This window comes from Martes martes (assembly GCF_963455335.1).
Source record: "Martes martes genome assembly, chromosome: 11".
Classification (NCBI taxonomy): domain Eukaryota; kingdom Metazoa; phylum Chordata; class Mammalia; order Carnivora; family Mustelidae; genus Martes; species Martes martes.
In genome coordinates, this window is record NC_137899.1 from 28,156,776 (window position 1) to 28,176,092 (window position 19,317).

The following is a 19,317-nucleotide window of genomic DNA, read 5'->3' on the forward strand; positions in this document are numbered from 1 at the left end:
GGACTTTATCCTTCATGCTTGATGCAGCAGGGGTAAAACTACTAGTCGGTCTTGCCCAAGCAAGGAGGAGAAGATCACCAAGCCCAATGATCAACAGGCTGCAAGCTATATTTAAAAGGAATGGCATTTAATGCCTATTCTAGCTTAAATATGTGAATTATTTCAGATCAGGAAAGATTAGAAAAGACCTAAAAACTCTTAACATTGTGAATCTCAGTAATGGTTGAAAATTATAATTGTAATTTGTAACGTAGTTTATTGGATGTGATAAACATGCTGTGATAGCAAACTTGAAATGATGGTTGAATGGGGGAAAACTGCATAGCATTTTCTGTAAGACATATAAAGACTTATTTTCTTTATTAAAGTATTCCTATAAGTAAACATATGTGTTTGTAAAAATGCTTTCCTGGGTCAAGTATTTGTGCAATCAGAGCTGAATTATAAACTATTCTTGTAACAGCTAGTTATTTTGAAAGATTTATATGATGAATCCGGGATGTGACCAATAAAACTGATGAAACAAAAAAACAAAAAAACAAAAAAAAAGAAAGAAGAAAAAGACATTTTCAATTTCCCTCTTGTTGGTATAGAAACCGAAGTTATCTGTATTTTCTTATTTTTTATATAGGAAAGTATTATTTTCAATATAGAAGTTGTAATGTATTTTAAAAAGATTTTATTTATTTATTTGACAGATCACAAGCAGGCAGAGAGGCAGGCAAAGGGGGCGGGGGAAGCAGGCTCCCTGCTGAGCAGAGAGCCCAATGCAGGGCTTGATTCCCGGACACTGAGATCCTGACCTGAGCCCAAGGCAGAGGCTTAACCCACTGAGCCACCCAGGTGCCCCTAGAAGTTGTAACTCTTAATGATAGTTATTGTTTTTATTTTACATTCTGGAGATAGAATAGATTTTCTTTAAGTGTAGAAGGTATATTGTTAAAATAAAAATAAGGTAAACTCTCAGATCATTAGTCAGCTATGAACCATTATCTTAATATAAATTGTAGTTAAAGAAAAATCTCAATTGGAAACTTAACTAAGTTAAGCAAACTTTCGAATAGTAATATGCAATGCTAATATGGGTACTATATACTGATTTTTATTATGCAAAAGAGAGTAATAATATAAGATAATAAAACCAAGAACTTACTCTGCAAGGGGAAATTAAGAGCTTGGGTATCTCTAAACAGGGCATTCTGTCACAGAAATGTTCAGGGAATATTCAGGGAACGTGTGACTTTTTAATTTCTAATTTAAAAAGGTAGCCAGTAATTTGTGCAAATATTCATGGAATTCATGGACAGAAAAACAGAGCTATGTACTGTCCAAAGTGTTTTAAAAAATCTTGCTTTTCATAGAATGGTTAAACAAATAATGATGATACTCAAAAAATGTTGGGGCACCTGTGTGACTCAGTGGGTTAAGCATCCAACTCTTGATTTCAGCTCAGCCCATGATCTCAGAGTCATGGGATAGAGCCCCACTGCACCCAGCCTTGTGTGGAGCTCTTTGCTGAGGGTGGACCCTGCTTGGGATTTGCTCTGTCCCTCTCCCATTGCCCCTTCCCCTCTCATATTCACCTGTGCATGTGTGTATGCTCTCTCTTTAAAAAAAAAAAAAAGGAAACGTAAAGACCTTTTAAATATACATTCTACAGATTTTATCACATGCAAGTTTGTGACAAGTTCTTCAAGTTTTCATTTTTAGTCCATATACATTTACACCCGAAATGAATGATGAATTTACCAAATGGGACAGAGTGATTTGCAAAGTTTCTCTTTCATAAAATGATAAATTCTAGTGACAAATTACACTGGATTTTATGTCATTTTAATTATATTTTATGCAAAGCCTCTCAATAACAAACTTGTCATCAAAAGTGAATGATACTAATTACTTATAAAGAATGCAAACACAATTTTTCCATTTATTTATTTTTTAAAATATTTTATTTACTTTTTAGAAAGAGAAAGAGCATGATCAGGGGACTGGGATACAGAGAAGCAGGCGCCCAGCTAAGCGGGGAGCCCCATGTGGGGCTTGATCTCAGGACCCTTGGATCATGACCTGTGAGCAGGAGGCTAGACACTTTACAGACTGAGCCACACACAGTTTTACCATTTATACATTACTTATTTGACATGAATGAAGTTAAACAATCTCATTGGCTTTGATAGTTAGAAGAAATTTAGAGATTATCTATATCAAAGGCCATTAATTGCTCTACACAGAAAAGTCCATAGTGGGCTTCAATGGATGAATGGATAAGGAAGATGTGGTCCATATACACTATGGAGTATTATGCCTCCATCAGAAAGGATGAATACCCAACTTTTGTATCAACATGGACGGGACTGGAAGAGATTATGCTGAGTGAAATAAGTCAAGCAGAGAGAGTCAATTATCATATGGTTTCACTTATTTGTGGAGCATAACAAATAACATGGAGGACATAGGGAGATGGAGAAGAGAAGGGAGTTGAGGGAAATTGGAAGAGGAGATGAACCATGAGAGACTATGGACTCCAAAAAACAAGCTGAGGGTTTTGAAGGGGCGGGGGGTGGGAGGTTGGGGAAGCCAGGTGGTGGGTATTATGGAGGACACATATGGCATGGAGCACTGGGTGTGGTGCATAAACAATGAATTCTGTTACGCTGAAAAGAAATTAATAAAAAAAATAAAATAAAATCTTACAGATAGTGCTAAGTTAGTAATTTTCATCCCTGGCTGCACATTACCATCACTCAGGAAACTTTTAAAACTTGCCAATGAACTGGTCCCATCCTTAGATAATTCTGTTTCAATTGGTTTGAGACGAGGCCTAGGAAAAGGTAATTTTCCAAAATTTCCCTAGGTAATTCTAATGTCTAACCAGTGTTGAAAAACTCTAGCTTTTTATCTCTATAGAATTCTTACAAATAACATTAAGTTGTGATTTTCTTATTATTGGTTGACTGATTGTCATTTAGATTTCAAGGTGGTCCATCAAGACATTTTTCTTCAGATAAATAAAATATCTTTTGTATTAAAAAAATAATAATTCAAGTGAATATATACATGTTTGTTTTAATAATATATATGCAATATATATGCTAATAAATGCTAATAAAAAGGCTTTAAAAATCTAATTCTGTATTTTAAAGGCATAGAACAGTTTAGCAGAAGTGATGTTTTTATGTAAAGGCAACATAAGGGTCTTCTCTTATTTCTCAAAACAAGCACAGGGCAATATTATATTTATTAGACCTGTAGGTGATGATAACTATAATCTTTGGAAGACTATAACCCAGGATTTTGAAATGAAGGAGACCCCAGAACCCCAGCTAGGGTATAGTGGTGCACAATAGATCAGACCAACTAATTTCCAGGCTCCTAAACTGGACAATAATAGTGTGCTTTTCGTCATTGTTGTTATTTGTTTAATGTAGCATGCTTCCCATAAATGAAAAACTTAAATTTAAATATAATTGTTGTATTAAGTTAGTATGTAATTGCAAAAATAATCAATTGTATAAGTTATCCATTAAAATCACATTTTTATACCTTTAAATGCTCTAAAATCTGTGTGAAAACATAATATATGCCATAAGTGCCTAATACCTGGAAGCTAGCATTCTAGCTGTGAAATAAAATCTTTTGATATTTACCTACAGAAAATAAATATGCTAAATCATGAGAGTCTATTATAAACTTTCAAAAGGCATGCAGGTAGTATTTAGGAAAGAATTCTTATAGTAAGCAGGGGAAGAATATAGTAAAGAAAATAATTACAGCCCAGAAAAAAATAGTGATTTTTCTTTTTTTGCCATTGTGAATAATCAAATTTATAATCTCTTTATAATTGTGATTTGGGTTTTTATTAAAATCAATATATGTTTAGTAGTTGGCTAATGCAGCATCCAAATTATATCAGAATTTAAACTTGAGAATTAAGTTAAACATCACCTACCTTGAGAAATTAACTTAAACAATTAAGTAAAAATTGAATTACACAATTAAAAAGAATTGCTTATTCTGGAATTAACTGAAGATCTTAAAAATTGAAAATACCCAGTTTTTATCTCTGGGGATTCTGATTGTGTAGGTCTGTGATGAGTTCCAAGAATCTCTATTTTGAACAAGCTACTGATGGGATTGTGATATGTGCGATGCATAAGACCAGGAATTCAATGGACTGTTAAATAAATCCTACAAAATATGGTGGAGGATTTGACGGAAAATTCTAATTCATTGTAGTAGGACTCTTGATTCAAAACACAGCTATGGATTCCCAAGATTTTTTCACTTCCTCTATTAGATTTTAGGTGTAAGACTTTGTTCCACTTTTTGTTTATGTGCACTTTCTCTTTTATAAAGTGATAGAATTTTCAACATAAACTATCTTGTGAGCGCTTTATCGGTTTATTTTTTTTCTAATGCTATTGTAATTAATGCATAATATATTATATGAATATAAGCCAGAGTGTTGCATGTTAATAATCTAAGTCAAGAGTAACTATCTTGGCAGTACTGCTATTCATATGACACTTCTCATAGGATAAATTAAGTTTTTGTGGAGTTCTAAAGTGAATGGTTTGTTGCCCTTATAAATGTGTGCACTTCAGTTTGTCTTCGAATTCTTACTAAGTTTAATACAGTTGTCTATGGGGTAAAATATTTAGGTAGTTATTTTTTTCTTAAGATTTTATTTATTTATTTATTTGAGAGAAGGATAACACAAGTGGGATGTGGTGGGGAAAGGCAGAGGGAGAAGGAGTAGCAGGCTCCCAGCTGAGCAAGGAGTCTGGCATGGGGTTCTAGCCCAAGACTGGATGCCAGGACGAAGAGATCATGACTTGAGCTGAGAGTAAATGATTAACCAACTGAACCATCCAGGCGTCCCTATTTAGGCAGCCATTAAAAAGAATCATCTGGAACATACATTGAAATATCTCTTCAAATTAATATCAATGTATTTTACAAATTTAAAAATTTGTAAAGGAATTTCAAAATTTCAAAAAATTTCAAAAGGAAATTCAGGGAAAAAAATGGTGATGTTTACCCAGTTAAAGTTAGGGACAGTTGTGAATAATTCTTAAAAATTCTTAATCAAAGTGCATAATTTTTACCCTAAAATGTCTCTCAATCCCTTGACTATGTACACAAGTAATTCCTCAGCCAGTGAGTTGTTGCAGAATCACCTACATATATTAACTGAGTTTAACTAGTCAAAAAGTCTGCTTGAGAATTTTGCTTTGTGCCATAATCAAACCAGTTGCCCTGAAAGTCTGTGCTGTAGCAAATAAATTTATTTTAGATAAAATATGATGATTAATGCATTTGTGGTCTCTACATGATCAATATTTTATCATAAAGAGAGAGAAAAAAAGAGAAATTCGAACTCAAATTTATAAATGAATGCTAAAGCTGGACAGTGATCATATCAGCACTGAGATCCCAAAACAGGCTTGAAGCTAAAAGAGGTGAATCTAAGATCATTGTAAGCCAGGCTGCATGAAGAAGAATATAGTGGTTTTTAATGGATTGTTAGCCCTTCTTCAAGCAGAAAAAGTAAATCTCTAGAAGAAAACATACTTAATTTTCACTCCAGTGTTCCCTAGGAGTGAGGTCATTCACAGATAAGTGAAAAACAAAGATCACATAGAGAAAAAGGCCTAATGAGTGAACATTTGCTAATACAACTAACAAGAAGGCATTTCCAATGGCCACTTATTGTTGGTAGAGAGCCTGATCCACCCTCAGTGGTGTTGGGCTTCCCTGAAGTTGTCAGAGAGATACCCATTCCATCCTGTGGCAGAATGAGCCTCCCTGAGCTGAGAAATGAATCTGGGTCACTTTCTTCTGTTGAATAGGGAAATGTAAAATAAATTGCCACTTGTCCCTCAAATCCTGGGGTTCCAAACAAGTCTGTCTTCTTTTTACAATCTTTGAGAGTTCTCCTTTGGTTGCTTCTTGTATTATTCCAGGGTTTATAGTCGTGTTTAGAGGGGAGGGGCAGGAAGAAAGAGGATTGTGACATTTTGACTGGAAGTTAAGGTACAAGTTAAGTTAAGGACAGTTAAGTTAAGTTAAGGACAAAGGTACTCTTTGTCCAATCATAAATTTCCCAGACATTCACCAAACATGATTTTTTTTTCCCCTCTCCCTGGGGGGAAACAAAGTGTGGATAACAAATTTGTCCTGTTATTTTTTCACTAGAAAATCAAATTAAGATTTTTCTTCATCTTTGTCAAAAGTTTAATTTCGTAATATTTCTATAAATAATGTATCCTGGGTTTACAAGTTTCTGTGAGACAACTTTGGCCAAAAATTTTGTCCATATACTTTCATATAGTCCTATGAAATGTCTGCCCTAACCCAGTGAATCTGCCTCAAATGAAATAAAAGAGGTATGAATTGATCTCATCATTGTACCATTTCAGCTATAAAAAGACCTGAATATCTTCCAACTTTGAGATAGAGATTTTTGTTTGTAATCCTACAAATTGTAGACATTCCAGAACTGCTTAGGAATACAAATTAAAATAGAAATTCCACACCTTCCACATGGTCACGCTGAGCTAGTACCCGCACCTGGAATCGGGTAGCAGCCTCAGCCATGCCTGCCGCCTGCCGCCTGCCACTGCCTCTGGACCATGGGCCCCCCAAAAGTGAGCGAGCTTCGGGGCTTCATGAAAATGTGTAAGCAGGATCCTAGCGTTCTGCACACCAAGGAAATGCATTTCCTGCGGGAGTGGGTGGAGAGCATGGGGGGGTAAAATACCACCTGCCACTCATAAAACTAAATCAGAAGACAGTATCAAGGAAGAAAAATCAGATAGTAAGAAGGCAGAGGAAAACATAAAGACAGATGAACCGTCATGTGAGGAAAATGATCTAGAAAAATTGATGATGAAGGTGTGATTGAACCAGATACTGATACCCCTCAAGAAATGGGAGGCGAAAATGTAGAGATAACCGAGGAAATGATGGATCAGGCAAATGATAAAAAAGTGGCTGCCATTGATGCCCTAAATGATGGTGCCCTAAATGATGGTGAAAGCCATTGATTTATTCACAGATGCCATCAAACTAAATCCTCACTTGGCCATTCTGTATGCCAAGAGAGCCAGTGTCTTCATCAAATTACAGAAGCCAAATGCTGCCATTCGAGACTGTGACAGAGCTATTGAAATAAATCCTGATTCAGCTCAGCCTTATAAGTGGCTTGGGGAAAGCACATAGACTTCTGGGCCATTGGGAAGAAGCAGCACATGATCTTGCCTTTGCTTGTAAACTGGATTATGATGAAGATGCTAGTGCAATGCTGAAAGAAGTTCAACGGAGGGCCCAGAAAATTGCTGAACATCGGAGAAAGTATGAGCGAAAACGTGAAGAGCAAGAGATCAAAGAAAGAATGGAAAGGGTTAAGAAGGCTCAGAAAGAACATGAGAGAGCCCAGAGGGAGCAAGAAGCCAGACAGCAATCAGGAGCTCAGTATGGCTCTTTCCCAGGTGGCTTTCCAGGGGAATGCCTGGTAATTTTCCTGGAGGAATGCCTGGAATGGCAGAGGGGATGCCTGGAAGGGCAGGAATGCCTGGGCTCAATGAAATTCTTAGTGATCCAGTCTTGCAGCCGTGGAGGATCCAGAAGTTATGGTGGCCTTCCAGGATGTGGCCCAGAACCCAGCAAATATGTCAAAATATCAGAGCAACCCAAAGGTTATGAATTTCATCAGTAAATTGTCAGCCAAATTTGGAGTTCAAGCATAATGCCCTTCTGACAAATAAAGCCCTTGCTGAAGGAAAAGCAGCTTCGATCACCTAATGGATGTCACAGTAATACAAACCAGTATACCTCTGACCTTCTCATGAAGAAAGCTGGGTGCTGTGAAGAGAATCCCTACCCCTCTGCTCCCTATGCAACTGAAACATTCTATAACGGTTTGCCATTAGGGTATTCATTCAGATAATGTTTTCCTAACCAGGAGCTACAAACTTTAAACACTTTTTAATCCTTAAAAATATTTAAAAACATATTAAAAGGGTGTGTTAGTCCCTACATTTTTCTTTATTAATCATTTCAGGTTTTTCTTTTTTCCTTTGGATTAATTGGGCAAGGAAGATACTTCAGTGTGGAAGATTTCTTGCTCAGTTTTAAAGAGTGAAATAAAGGTTTATTAGTAGGAGGCAAATAATACATTAAAATAGATGAAGTTTGAGTTGGGAAATAAAATAAAATAAAATAGAAATTCCACAATCTGGGGGTAGAACAGAGTGTGACCGTAACTGAATATTACATAAGATTATTTTGAGTTGAAAATAAAAGGATCTGAAAATAATACACATCTAACCATGCAGTATTCCTGGTCCTCATTGTCTACTCTTACACTTGCTTTCATCACCAGAGATAACCCTGATCCTGAAACTAGTACTCAATATTCTCTTGCTTTGTTTTGTTTTGTTTTTTATAACTTTTTAAAATGGGTATAAAATTTTGGAACTTATTAAAATTTTGGAACTTACTAAAACTTAATATTGTATTACTAAGATCCATTGCATATGGCTGGTGTCACTATGAATTATTCATTCTGGCTGCTATGTCATCATTTGCCCACTGTTCTACCTTATATCATCAAGATTCAGAGTATTATTTTTGTTTTATGAGTTTTAAGGTAATAATTTTATTATTAAAAATTACTTGGGTTGCCTGGGTGGCTCAGTTGGTTAAGCATCCATGGGTCATGGCCCTAGGGTCCTGGGATTGGGCCCTGTGTGGGGCTCTCTGCTCAGTGGGGAACGTGCTTCTCCCTCTCCCTCTGTTCCTCCCCCTGCTTGTGCTCTCTCTCTCTCCCTCTCTGTTAAATAAATAAATAAATATTTTTAATATTTAATAATAATAAGTAAAATAAATAAAATCTTTAAAAAAATGACTTTAAGAGCAGGCCATGGAATAACAATGAAAACTAGTTTTGAACCAAGGACCAAGTTTGTGCACAAAAGCTTATTTTTAAAGTGAGGTCAACTTTATAAAAATAAAGAAAAAAGTCCTTTCAGATTTCAATTTCCAGAAAAATGACAGAAACATCTTCAACTACAAGTTGTGTAAAATGATGAATTTGCACTTACTGAAGTGGGTTTATAGGAATGAAAAGGAAATCCATAGATACCACTAATGGAGAAGAAACAGAAAGGCCGTGCAAAAAGATGCAAACTCTTTGCAAATCAAAAACTCTTTGGAATAAATAAAGACAACAATCCTATGTTTGTTCTGCTAAGGAGTTCAGATTAACCCTGTTTTGATCCTGTGAGAATCTTGAGGAAGAGAGTGGTACAAAATTTGATCCAAAACCCATGAAATTCATAGAGTGCAAAGCAGAAATAAAGGTAAAGCTGTTCTGGAGGGATCAATTTATAAGCCAGTCAACCGACTTTTCTTTTAAGGAAAAAAACTCCCTTCAAAACATAAGCACACAATGAAAAATTTCAAAACACAGATGGAAATAATTCTCTAGGAAATGATAGAATTATATGAAAGGGACAATATGTAATGTGCTTAAATTGGCTAAAGTAAAATTTTTAAATATGATAAACTACAAACAAAGCATAAGGCCTTATTAAAGATATGGCTTGATAAATGCCATTTTTTTTCTGTTTCACTTGGAAATAATAGTAAGGGTCATGTAAAAAGTATAATTTTCTATAAGGATAGAGTTTATGCTAATTGTAATATATAATCTCATCACTGACATCTTTGCCTTATGGGCAAATACAGTAAATAAATAAATCCCTGAATACAGAAACTATGGCCCGTTTTCTTTGTATATTGAGCAACTCCTGAGAACTTAAGATAAATTTGCTACCATCCTACAGCTTTACTTGAAACATAAACACTCACCCACAATACAAATAATACAGGAAACCAATGAAAGTAATGGTTTTTCTTTCCCCCTACCGCCTGCTCTGTCATACTGGTTTATTTTGCAGAATAACAAGACAAGGGGGCGCCTGGGTGGCTCAGAGGGTTGGGCCTCTGCCTTCGGCTCAGGTCATGATCTCAGGGTCCTGGTCATGATCTCAGGGTCCTGGGATCGAGCCTCGCATCAGGCTCTCTGCTCAGCAGGGAACCTGTCTCCCCCCCGCCTCTCTGCCTGCCTCTCTGTCTGCTTGTGATCTCTGTCAAATAAATAAATAAATAAATAAATCTTTTAAAAAAAAAAAGAATAACAAGACAAGGAAGGAGTCTGTGTAAGGTTTACTAAGACAGTGAGAAATGGTACCTGAATTATTAGTTAAATCTTCCCTTTTAATTCAATCATAATTTTTTTGGAAATTAGGATAAAAAGCTGGATTATATCCCTTACACAGCATAGTGGGATTCAAAAGCCATGCCTTCGTTGTGTTTTTCTTCTTTATGGGATCAATTTTCCATATGGTATTTGCAGTTCTTACAGGAAAGTTTGTATTTTGGCTTTCTCTCTTGTAAAACACATGTTCTTGAGTTCTTGGAATCTGATTGAACATCCTCTGTCTCAGAGGATGCCCAGAGGCTGTTTTTATGTTATCTCTGGGGTTTATACACACACAGCCTCCAGCCAGAGACTGGGCTTTGATTATTTTAACTTGAGAGGGTTTTCTAGTTGTGGGTGGGCACAGACATAATTTTCCCTTTGTCTTTTTTTTTTTTTCACACAGATTTTTTTTGAGCCAAAAAAAAAAAAAAAAAAAAGAAGAGTAATACATTCCTATCCATGCTTTCGTCATGCTGTTAAGATTTGCGGCATTACAAAAAGAAAAGTAAAGTAGTTTGGGTTAAACAACAACAGCTTTGAAAATAGAAGCAAATGCATGTTCAGGTACAAAGAAATAACAAAAATAAAAACCTAAACCCCTCAGGCTCTATTTCTGCATTTTCTAGTCTTAGCCAAAGAAGAAAAAGAGAAAACTCAGAAAGAAAAGCTCTTGTGTGGGTATATGTATCCAATGTTGCTGTCATGCTAATGTTCAGAATCTCATGAGAAATCTTGGTTTCCATAGTGAGTGCAATTGTATGTCTGACACACTGCACTAATATAAGATGGTATGAATGTTGACAGACTATATAGAAAGCAAAAAGGCACTGAAGCCAACATAAGAGTATCTGCTAAATCATAATCTGGAATTTCCTTTGTTATGTTCTGGCAAATTTCCCATTATCAAACTAGAGTAAAAATAGTATTACTACTGGGGATTATCTAGTATGAACTTGTCCAGATTTTTTCCTTGCCCCTTAAACTTAAATACTGTTTGTCTCTTTATTTCAAGTATATGAACTTGTCTACATTAATGAATAATCAAGGGCACTCAAGATAAAAACTCTAATTTCTTTCCTTTAAATTAAAACTTTATATGCCATTTGTCCATTTTTAATAAAAGTATACCACATAGCTATCATAATTTACCCTTTACAAAGTACAATTTCTCAATCATGCTTCAGAGTAGCTCTGGAAGTTAGATGGGAAAGAAAATATTCTGTCTGTTTGATGAATAAGGAAACAGAGGTGCAGAGTAGTAAATGGCTTGGCTAAATAACCAGTCTTAGTAAGTGATCAAACCACAGGATTCTGCTTACCATCCTACACAATCTGGAGTCAGAATTTTTTTTTTTTTTAAGATTTTATTTATTTATTTGACAGACAGAGATCACAAGTAGGCAGAGAGGCAGGCAGAGAGAGAGGAGGAAGCAGGCCCCCTGCTGAGCAGAGAGCCTGATGTGGGGCCCGATCCCAGGACCCTAGGATCATGACCTGAGCTGAAGGCAGAGGCTTTAACCCGCTGAGCCACCCAGGAGCCCCATGGAGTTAGAAGTTTGAGTCAAAATCTTGTCCCTATCATAGCTTCCTGGGCAAGGAACCCCTGAGTTCCTTAGTTGTAAAATTGGAATAAAAACTTACTGTATTTCAGATTTTTATGAAAATCAAAAGATTTATTATATGCAAAGCATTTAGGACAGCACCTGTGTAGACATCCTTAATACTGTTATTATTTCTTGAGAAATAATTATTTTTTTCACTCATGTGAAACCTTAGACCCTTACTTATAACTTGTATTCCTTTTCTCATCCTAGTCTACACGTATCCTCCCCTATTTAGTCAATTTACCCATGATCTGCCTTGGATCTTTTTCTTTCTGTCTATCAACATGACCAGGACTCTGTCGTATATAAGAAAACCACCATCGTTAATCCTTCAAGTATCATCTTTTTCTCTCTCACTCTTATCCTATTTTTTTTTTTTTCCAAAAAGCCATACATCATTTGACTTTCCAGCTGGAAATGACCTTTTAGTTCTATCACTCTTGTTTCACACATTAGGCACAGAGAGCCCAGAGAATTGAGTGCTTTGTGCAAGGAGAAGCAAGGCACCAGCCTAGAGGAGCAGAACAAAGTCCTGAAACCAGATCAGGCCCCATGAGGAAACCAGTGTTTTTTCACAGTCCCATTTGTGCACCCCAGCTTACCCACCAAGTTCCTGCCTTTGCAATTTTTGATCCATATCTTTAAAAATGAAGACTTTGACTCACTCTTTTCAGCATGTAAAACTCTCAATTTTCTTTTACATGTTTGCTCTCCAATATAATCCACAATATTGAGTTTCCTGTTTTAATTCTCCTTTTAAAATGTATTCTTTTATTACTTCAGGTCTCACATTTGGGTCTTTAATCCATTTTGAGTTTGTTTTTGTGTATGGTATAAGAAAGTGGTCTGGTTTCATTCTTTTCTGTTTGACTGTCCAGTTTTCCCAACATCATCTGTTGAGGAAAAGGTATTTTTCCCAAAGCATATGCTTGCCTTCTTTGTCAAAGATTAGTTGGCCATATAATTGTGGATTCTGTTCAGATAATCTATGTGTCTGTTTTTCTGCCAGTATCATACTGTTTTGATTACTACAGCTTTGTAATATAACTTGAAGTCTGGAATTGGATACCTCCACTTTTGTTTTTCTTTTCAAGATTACTTTGACTTCTGGGATCTTTTGTGGTTCCATACAGATTTTAGGATTATTTGTTCTGGTTCTGTGGAAAATTCTGGTAGTATTTTAATAGATATTGCATTAAATATTGCTTTGGGTAGTATAGACATTTTAACTATTTGTTCTTCCAGTTCATGAGCAGGGAATAGCTTTCCATTTCTTTGTGTCATCTTCAATTTCTTTCATCGGTGTTTTATAGTTTTCAGAGAACAGGTCTTTTACCTCCTTGGTTAAGTTTATTGCTAGGTATTTTATTATTTTTGGTGCAATTATAAATGGGATTGTTTTCTTAATTTCTCTTTCTGCTACTTCATCATTACTATATTGAAATGCCACAGATTTCTGTATGTTGATTTTGTATCCTGCAACTTTACTGAGTTCATAATTAGTTCTAATAGTTTTTTGGTAGAGATTTTTGCAGAGCAGAACTTTTTTTTTTTTTTTAAGTTTAATAAAGTCCACCTTAGTTAAATTGCTTTTGTGGGTCATGTTTTTTGCATTGTCATCATACCCAAAGTCATCTAAGTTTTCTCCTATGTTATCTACTTGGAGTTTTATAATTTAACGTTTTACACTTAGATATATGATCTATTTTGAGTTAATTTTCATGAAAGGTATAAGGTCTGTGTCTAGATTTTTTTTTTTTTCATTAGATATCTGGTTATTCTAGCACCATATTTTGAAAGAACTAACTTTGTTCCATATCATTGCCCTTGCTCAGGGCAATGATCTTTAATAACAGATCTTTAATAACAATTAAAGATCTTTAATAACAATTAAAGATCATTTTGCTGTACTTATATAGGTTTATTTCTGAGCTCTCTATTTTGCTCCATTGATTTGTTCATCTATTTTTTCACCAATACACACTTTTTTGTTTACTATAGCTTTACAGTAAGTCTTGAAGCTAGGTAGTGTCAATCCTCCAACTTTATTCTCCTTTAATGTTGTGTTGATTATTCTGTGTCTTTTGACTCTCCATATAAACTTTAAAATCACTTTGTTATATCCATAAAATAACTTCTTGGGATTTTGAGGGAATCTATAGATCAAATTGGGAATAACTGGCATCTGGACAATACTGAGTCTTCCAAACAAAACATTTTGTTTGTAGGTTTTAGTTCAAATAATTTCGGCAGCAAAATCCCTAAAACTAATCTCTCAATTGATCATCCAGAATACTGTAATAGATATATACTTTTTAAGTTATTAGGAATAAATCTCTTATGTCTAAGAGATTAGAATTTTCATAAATATATGTGTAATTACAGCACATTGTTGTACTTAAATTTATTTTTTTTAATTTTAATAACAATTATCTATTTTTTGTGTACATCATTTCCTAATATGTGTTCTAAAGAATATAATTTTTCCGAGGTATACCATAAGGATTTGGTTCATGGACAATGAGTTTGAAAATTACATAAACTATTATTATCAACCCCTCAGAGATTAATAATGCGTAAGAGACTCTGAAATACCCTGACAATTTGAGCAGAGGGTTAAAAAAATAGTTTATATAATTGATTCTATATTTTATATATCTGTTGATCTATCTATATTACATCTTGATTTGGTATTGATCTTACTAAAGTGATTGATATTGATACTACTGAACTCTGTTCAGATTTTCCAAGTAACTTTCTCCAAAAAGTATGTTTATCATATTAACTAGGTAAATGTGCATACTCTTCTGTGAATTACAGAGAATTTTAGTTTCTGAATAGAACTATTCAATGAAAGTTGAATAAAACTCAAGTAATTGTAGTAATAGCAAAAACAGTTATAAACACTAAAATTTACTTTACATTTACCATGTCCCTGGCATTCTGCTAGAACTGCATTTTCATGTAATCATATCTAAAACCTTTGAAGTGAGTACTGCTATCAACGCATGTTACTCGTGAGGGCATTGAGGCCCACAGACTTAATTAATTACTTAAAGCTTTGCAGTTTACAAGGGCAAAACAGTGATTTCTAACTGGTTTATCTAAATCCAGAATCCATACTTCCAACTGCTATTTCAAACTTCCTTTTTAAAACAGAAATTGACCAAGAAAACATATGTGATTATTATGGGTTGAATTGTGAACCCCCCAAAAAGATGTCCTCAAGTTCTATTCCTTTCTATCTGTGAATCTGATACATAGATTTTTTTGAAATAGTCTTTCAGATGTAATCACGTTAAGAGAAAGTCATGTTGGAGTAGAGTAGACCCTTAATTTAATATGGTATCCTTATAAGAAAGGAAGAGAAGAACACTATATGACAATGAAGGCAGAGATTCTGGTGCTGCATCTACAAACTAAGAGAGGCCAAGAATTGCTGACAACAGCAGAAGCTAAAAGAAAAGCAAAGAACGGATTATCCAGAGCATTCAGAGAGCACATGGCTCTGGTGACACCTTGACTTTTAACTTTGAGACTTCAGATTATGAGAATGTATTTCTGTTGCTTTAAGACATCCAGTTTGTGGTACTTTGCTATGGCAGTCCTAGGAAACTGAAAACAATGAACTGTTTACATTTAGTATTTAAAACTAATAGGATAGCCATATTTCTCATATTTGCAGAAATGTATACAGATTATTAGAAAATGGTTGATATAGAATATATCTCATCCCCCCAAATTGCAATATAATTTAAAATAATTAAAACTAAATTTTGAAGTTAGTGCATCTAAAATAATAATAATAATGATAATAATGAATGTATTTTCATTCAGGAAACAAGTACACATGTTTTCATTTAAAAATGTGTTATATATGCCTACTTGTTATCAATTTCGCTTAAATTGAAATTAAACTTAAAATTTTGCATTTATAATTAACAACATATTGTAGGGAATAAATTATTTTATCCTACCCCCCCAATTGCCAAGAGAATTACTTACAGAAGAATTTTAAGTTGTCAAGACAGGAAACATCTTCATTTTATGTTCATTTTTATGTCTTCTATGATTCTTATTTAAAGTAATCATCAAATCTCCCTCCCGCTCAAAAAATTGCATTTTCCCAGAAATGCACTGGTTTCTTGTAATCATATATAACAATCTTGTATAACACTGAGTCATTACTCCCAGGACAGTCATATTCCAGTAAAAATAAAAGTTGAGGACAAATTAAAGACAACCTTCATCTCAAGAAGTTGATCCCATAAATCACTTAATATTGGAATAAAAATGCCAATATACATAATAATTTTAACTTTGCACAGATATCTCACCTCATTTTTTGTGATTTTCAAAGAATATTATTTATTATCTTTTATTATTGAAGTTGAAATAATGTTTGCTAAAATAAGTAATTATTAAATTTTATCAAGAAATTTCCTGAGTTTTTTCTTATTTTATCATTCAGTGATACTCGAAAAATTATCAAACAATTAGAAAAGCACATAGTTGTAAAGATCATTAGCTGATAAAATTTTATACGGATGGTTTTTCCAAGAAAGTTCCTCATATAAATGTTTATTTACTCTTAGAATCTAAATAAAACCATAAAAGCATATAAGAGTGCCTTGATGTTCTAAAAAAGACTGTTGGTTCCTCTTAAAACCATGGAAAGAAATTAGTAAGAATTCCAACTGTTTGGGAAAATCCAGCTGTCATCTAGAAAAATTCTGCATCGGGTACAATAGGCTAGACTAGGTAGTGGTAACAACTAAAATTTGAACTTTGATTGACAATATGAAACAAAACTAATTCTTGCCTGTATCACAATCAGACATGTTTGGTGGATCTTCTTGACACTCAGGCAGTGACTTCCATTTTGTAATGTTTCCATTTTTGAAAGATAGCCCTTGAAAACCACCTTGCAAAGGGAAAGTGGATGCTTGCCCTGGAGTTTTCATTGCCAGAGTTGGGAAGAAGTTTCAGCCTACACCCAGTCACACGGTCCCAATCTCACTAAGAAGTAGCCTAAGAGGGTAGTCTTCCTGTGTACCCAGAAAATAAATCTGGGGAGCACATACCAGTGTATCTGTCATGACCTCAAACTTCAAAGCTACACATTTTGGGAACCATTGACAGTCACATTGCTTTTCAATTTCAATAAAGCAAACATCTTTTGTGTAAAATGAGAGAAAGATACGAGTTTCTCTTAGGTTTTCTCCAGCCCTGATTCTCATACTCAATGACAGTAGGTACTTAGGCAGTAATATATTTCTTCCTACTCATAGTTCCTGTCAAATTTATAGTTGTATAATTTAACTGGATTATGGGATACCCAGATATTTGGTTAAATATCACTTCTGGTGTGCCTGAGAGGGAATTTTTGGATGAGATTAACGTTTGAATAGGTAGACTGAATAAAACAAATTGCCCTCTGCAGTGTAGGTGGGCATCATCCAATGCATTGAGGTCCTGAGTAGAATAGAAGGTGGGGAAAGCAAGAATTAACTCTCTCTGACTGATGAGCTGAGACATTGCTTTTCTCCTTCCCTCAGACTTGGACTTACACCCTTGGTGCTCCTGGTTATCAACCTTTCAGACTAACACTGGAACTCACCACCAGCTTTCCTAGGTATCCAGTTTGCAGACACGGGTCATGAGATTTCCCAGCCTCCATAATCATGTGAGTCAATTTCTTATATTAAATCTCTTAGCTAGATGTATGGATGCATGGATAGATATAGATAGATATTTCTCTGGAGAACTCTGATGAATACAGTGTTTTTGTTTTGTTTTTATTTGTTTGTTTCCTTCAGCTTGCATTATTTTTTTTTCCCAAAATGTGATCTCACACATTTTGTAAATAAAATCTGCAGTAGGTTAGTTCTTTATGCTATATTTTAAGATTCTTTAAGCTGTGCCATATCTAGTATATGAAAGTAATTGGATTATAGTTTCAGTTTCGTAGTAATATAAACAATTCAAAAAACATTATTCTTTTTTAAAAAATATGCAAGCTTAGTGACTTTTATGTTACAGCTTTATTTATTCCAGTTTGTTAAAAAAAAAAAAAAGAAAGAAAGAACACTTTGAAGTGCTTATCAGTTACATTTCAGAGGTTTCTGGCTTTTGTTTTGAAGAGTAAATGATAAAAATCCAACCTTATGTTTATTCAACAGAACAACAATTACCATCATTTTCTTCTCCAGCTGTGGAAGTGGTTTTAGGTTATTTGTTTACCAACCACTTGTATGATACTTACTATAACCAAGTCAGTGCTTTACAAGTATTCATTTTATAAAACTTGTAACTACCTTCTGGGGTAGACACTATTATTAATGTCATTCTATAATAAGAATACAAGGCAGGAGAGGTTAAATAAATTGTCCAGGTCACAAAGACAGTTAGTGGTAAAACTGAAAGATGGATGGATGGATGGATGGATGGATGGATAGGTAGGTAGGTAGGTAGATAGATAGATAGATAGAGGCAGAGGAAGATCCAGTATCCATTTATTTGGCATGAAAAGCTTTTCAAGAGAAAAGTAGCCACAGAGAGACATGCAACTCTTGATAGTGCCTTATCATTTCAGATGGTTATTTCTGTGCTTTCTAACTCCTGTTAGAAAGTGAAGCTAGTAAAATTAACTTATCAAAATAAGCAGTTTATTTCTGAAACTGGCTAGTATTAGTGTGGCCATTACTGTGCTTGTGGATACTAGTTCCTTTAGAATAGGAATGAGTTCTAAGAGTTTGGCTTCTCTTATAGCCATATTTAAGGAAGGACCAACATTAATTTATAAGTAATTGACTCTTAATAATGTAGAGATTAAGAAAATGACTTGTATTTTTACATATTATAGAAATGAACTAAGCATCTGGTCATGGGAGAGCCACTGTACTCTGGTTTAGAAACAAAAGGAATGTGTTTGGGAATAATGTCTTCAAAAGAATCACTGAAGAGACAGTGATGATTTAGAAACTATCCTCTGAGGATATTTATCATGCTCTTTGCAGGAGACAAACAGCCTTCAATTTTGTATGCAAATTTTTGTCAGCAAGTACACAATGGTGTAATAGACAATGTGTGATCATCTAGGAAATTGGTTTTATCATTTTATTCTTATTACTTATTTTACATCAGTAAAGAAATAAATTCCAGATTTGTTTTCTTCAAATCTAGGCAAGAACACTATTAGCGAATATTGACTCATTTACCTCAAATGTTCCAGGTGCAAAACTTGTGTTTCTAACTAGATATAAGCATATTTCTTTTTAGTCATTTGCTTATTTATGGCACAGACCTATTTCTGTGTTCACTTTCTAATTGATAAAAGGCACATCTACTGACTGAAGCCACTCAGGCCATATCTATATAAAAGGACAAGTTTGTTTCTCTTTTTGAAAATGTGTTTCAGGTATCATGATACAACTTGTA

General features: G+C 34.5%; 2 pseudogenes across 2 annotated transcripts in view; one reads left to right on the forward strand and one right to left on the reverse strand.

Annotated features, from left to right (window-relative positions):
• The window catches only part of LOC308352437 (cadherin-related family member 3-like), a 149,483-nt pseudogene that overhangs the window by 44,389 nt on the left and 85,777 nt on the right, over nucleotides 1-19,317 (reverse strand). The gene's annotated exons all lie outside the window — the stretch shown is intronic.
• On the forward strand, nucleotides 6,639-7,754 carry LOC308352387 (hsc70-interacting protein-like; annotated as a pseudogene). Its single transcript has one exon. The product of its transcript is annotated as a hsc70-interacting protein-like (transcript).